The following is a 5,097-nucleotide window of genomic DNA, read 5'->3' on the forward strand; positions in this document are numbered from 1 at the left end:
CAAACAAATAAACCATCGGTTGAAAGAAACGTTGCTTGCTACTTGAGACAAAAAAGAAGGGCGCAACAACAAATAACTTATGCGCCTGGGGACTTTTGCGCTCGTGGGAATTAAAAAACAATTAAACCAGCGGTTGAAAGACAAGATGCTATCTAGTTGGAGACAAAGAAGAGTGTCACAACGATAGTGGCTTTGGTTCGAACAATAGCGGAGCACCCCTGTGTCTGGGGGTCCGAAAAAGTTAAAACGGTATACCTTGCGGCCTTATGCCTGTGCTGAGGAGTTTCAAACAATAGGCCTTATGTTGAGACAAACAATGCTTTTTACACGTGCAAAATACGGAAAACGCACCGTGATGCTGCTAACTAGCTCAACATTTAAACCATACACCCTGCGGGCTTCTGCCTTTGCAAAAACCCCTGCATCCTCCCCATGAGGATGTTCAAACAATGAAGCCTTCGGTTGTACAGTACAGGTATATTACTACTGATGTTAGAATTGTAATTAAAAGAGGTTAAACCTTGGTGGACAATGCGCTGAGAAACAATGATTATCTAGAAAATGACTTCATGAAATGTTTTTGTTATAAAAGGTGTTTTACAATGTGTACCACTACAGATTTGCCCCAGACGGTTAGGCTGAGTTCACCCAAAACCTTGGCTGATTGTGACCTACACCCTGTGACAGCACTGAGCAGCTCCTTCAGTGGGAGACTGCGGCACCCACGGTGTGGGACGGAGAGATTTCGCAGGTCTTTCCTCCCCACTGCTGTCAGACTCCACAACAAAGACTTTAACTGATCAAACACACACATCCACAAATGTGCAATAACACTAATGTGCAATAATCTTTTCTGGCATCGTTGTATTTTTACTGAGTTGTATATAACATTTGTATTCTATTTTTATCTTATTGTATATTTTATTCTATTTTATTCTACTGTATATAGTATTTTATTTTATTCTGTACAGTTGTGTACTGTATTTATTCTTATTTTATTTTATTCTAAATTTTGCTTCATAACTCTTGCACTGTCCACTTCCTGCTGTGACAAAACAAATTTCCCACATGTGGGACTAATAAAGGTTATCTTATCTTATCTTATCTTATCTTATTTTCACACCTTGACTCGTGTGATTAGGGCTATGTCCACACTAGCCTGGATAGATTTGAAAACGGCGTTTTCGTCTGAAAACGCTCCGGGTCCACGCTATCGTTTTCAGTCGTTTTCACAGAGTTGTACGTCCACATTGAAACAGCAGAAAACACTTATGTTCCAGTACTGCGCATCCGTGAAACGCAAGACGATTCAACCTGCCTCATTTCATTCTGACGTTTATTTACTTTAAAAAAAACTAACCCGGCTCTTTGAAACGTTGCAGCAAAATGTTGAGGAAAAGCACCGAGTTTTTTAAATGGACTAACCATGAGGTGGAGTTGTTGCTGCGAGTAACACAAAAGTACAAAATTAGAAAAGTGAGTGAGAATGAAAGAATTTGAAGAAAAGCTATCTGGAGAATGTACAAACTGATATGAATCTTTAATAGGGCTGTCATAATTGAGAGCAAACAAAACAACTGCTGTATAATGCGCTCCGCTATCTTAGTTTAATTAGTCACTTGACTGAATCAATGTTTTTGTACTTTTTCAACATGTTCAAAATAAAGATTCAAAAGATTCAATAAATACTCACAATATGGAGAAAGTCTGAGATTGTCAAAAACTAATTTCTTATCTAACCATTGCTTTGGTGAAAAGGTGCTATATATTACAAACAATGTATTACTAACAACAAGATGACAGTCCATCACAAACTGTATTTTTGGAAGTGGAAAGGACAAATCAACTCAAACCATTCTTCTGGAAGGATGTTAGGTGTAAATAGATGTATGTAAATGTTAGGCTTGTGCCTTCACCAAACTCATATGAGAGATATTAAAGTTCCAGGAAGACAGAGACAGTGCAAAGTCTTGTATATCATGGCAAATGGCTGTTTTAACAAAAGGTAGAAAAGATTTTTTTTTTTTTTTTAATTCTTGGACAATCTTGGAAAAATGAACGACAACTATTTTTAAGCAGTTTGGAATCACTTTGTATGTGTGAGATCTGTAGCTTGCCTAAAAGGTTGATTCTCTTCATCTGGACATAGCGTTTTCAGTCATTCAAGTGACTTCTTTAGTCTCAGGTGACTGCAGGTTTCCCCAACCTTATAAACAGTATTTAATGTTTGACTGTCATGATCCACTTCAGCACAAACTGAGTGTCATCAGGACACTACAACACAGAGCAGAGCAACAGACAGAGCAACCAGGAAAGCAAAAGAACATCACATGAAGAAGGCCCTGTGTAAATGTGGTTATCCCAGCTGAACATTTGTCAAAGCTGGGAAGGCACCTAAAGAAAGCTCCAGCCGATCCAGGAGAGAAGGACAGCTGCTGCCTACGCGAAAACCCTTACTGATCCTGTATGTGTCAGTAGTATCGGAACAATTGAGATGCATTTTTTCTAAACACCACATCTCGGTGGCTTTTAAACCCCAAAACACGCTGCACCAAAAATTGGTCAATCCCAAGGATCGAGTCCCCCGACACAAACAGAGTAATATAGTCAACGCTGTTAAGTACCAGGAGGATTGCCAGGATTTATACATCGGGGAAACCAAACAACCTCTGGCAAAGCAGATGGCACAGCACAGAAGAGCTACTTCATCAGGCCAGGACTCTGCAGTCTATTTACACCTACAGGCCAGTGGACACTCTTTCAATGATGAGGATGTACACATCCTGGATAGGGAGGAACGCTGGTTTGAGCCCGGAGTCAAGGAGACCATTTATGTGAAAAGGGAAAGACCATCTCTGAATCGAGCAGGGGGCCTAAGAGTGCATCTTTCAGCATCTTACAATGCTGTGATTGCAGCCATTCCCCAACTCTCTGTGAATGGTACTCATGGCCATTGATCAGTGTTCTTTGATCAGTGATCAGTAGTGTTTGATCAATGGACTTTGATCAGTGGTTGTTGATCAATGATAGTGACAATTTGCATATAAATGATCAAGGAACTGACCTCACAGCCCATTGTTCATTCATGTTTAGAAGGTTGGGGAAACCTGCAGTCAGCTGAGACTGAAGAAGTCACTTGGATGAGTGACGAAACGTCTCTCCTGTCACAGCTCGGCAGCCAGAAATGAGAAGTGGACCCAAGAGCAGAGTGAAACAGAGGCTAAGAGTATAGTGACCAGAAAACTTTATTTACATTTTTGCGGTGAGAACAGGGTAAACAAAAGCTAAGGCTAAGAACTAGGCTATAGCAAATGAACATGAACTATGAGTTTACAGATGTAGAGTTTGCTTATAATAACCAGTCCGTTGTAACTGTATGCCAGGTGTTTATTAGCAGCCAACGTGAACGTTCATACACAGGTAACATGAAGCGCTGTCATAGCCAAGAAAGAACCACGGTGACATCTTTTTTTTTTCTTTTTTTTAAGTTTTGGACCTTCAGGCAAACCCAAATCAAACAGCACCACTATTATGGAAGAACTTATCAGGTTATGGATTACAAAAAAAAATAAAGGTTCATATGTCAGATGAAATTCACTGTAATCATTGTCATAAATGCAACTTCACAACATAACATGAAAGCAAAGCACATTTCAAAACACAAAATACAGCATCAGTGTGCTTTTAATCTAAGTATTTACTATTTGGTATTGACACTCTACTAGTGATGTGCGATACCACTGATTTCCTTTCCGATCCAATACCAAGTAAAATTCAGGGTGGTATCGGCGATACTGATCCGATACCGATACTTTGTACAAAAACTTTTTTTTTTACTGTATCTTTTATTGTATCTCAAATTATAGCTTCATAATGATTACAGGACGTCAGATTACTTGTTCTTATCACTTAATAATGCAGAATTATCATATAGAAAACTGAAGTTGTGCGCTATTTGAACACGTTGCCTGCCTGCACTAAAGGACTCCGCGAGAGACGGAGAACCACCTGTCCTCAGACATCCTGGTGAACTTCTACCGCTGCACCATCGCTGCACCATCGAGAGCATCCTGACCAACTGTATAACAGTCTGGTACGGGAACTGCTCTGCCTCGGACCGGAAGGCGTTGCAGAGGGTCGTGAAAACTGCCCAGCGCATCGCCGGAGCACCACTTCCTGCCATAAAGGACATCTACAGGAAGCGGTGTCTGAAAAGGGCTGGGAAAATCATCAGAGACCCCAGTCACCCATCACATGGACTCTTCACCCTCCTGCCCTCTGGGAGGCGCTACAGGAGCCTCCGGACTAAGACCACCAGGTACCGGAACAGCTTCTTACCCACAGCTGTCAGACTCCTGAACTCTGCCTCCTGACATCTGACCCACGTTAAACTCAAGGACTGAACATACACACACCCACAACCACTAGCACTTTATCACTATCACAATTATCCTAACTGCACTACTGTATAGTTCTGTGTGAATATCATTCTGTACATATGATAATTTTTAATCCTACAACTGTTTATAACTTGCATAGTTCACATTCTGTATAACTGTATATCTCAGATTTCTGTATAGTTTTTATTTCATATTTATATCCTGTTCATAGCCTGTACATAGCTTGTACTCACTACAGCCTGTACATACTTATAGTTATAGAATATTCATAACATACTTCACACCGTGTACATTATAACATACCATAATAGACCCATTTCTGTAATATACTTACACATTTATATTATTGCTAATATATATTGTAACATATCTATATCACGGCTAAAGCACTTCTGGATGGATGCAAACTGCATTTCGTTGCCCTGTACCTGTGACATGTGCAATGACAATAAAGTTGAATTCTATTCTATTCTATTCTAGAGGATCATTAGGAGGTCCATTGTCCCTCTAGACGGGGAAAATCCCTTGGGCTTAAATCTGGGACTCTCCACCATTTGATCTTAGAACTGAAAAAGCTTCTCGGATGAGAGGTGAATCTTCTTCAAGCACTTAAAGAAAGAAGTCCAGACGCTTTTCTTTCCAAGCTCCTTAGACTACAATGACCTGAATGACTGAGAACCTTCACAGACTGACTAAA

The sequence above is a fragment of the Oreochromis aureus genome, linkage group 4 (genome assembly GCF_013358895.1).
Source record: "Oreochromis aureus strain Israel breed Guangdong linkage group 4, ZZ_aureus, whole genome shotgun sequence".
NCBI classification, from domain to species: domain Eukaryota; kingdom Metazoa; phylum Chordata; class Actinopteri; order Cichliformes; family Cichlidae; genus Oreochromis; species Oreochromis aureus.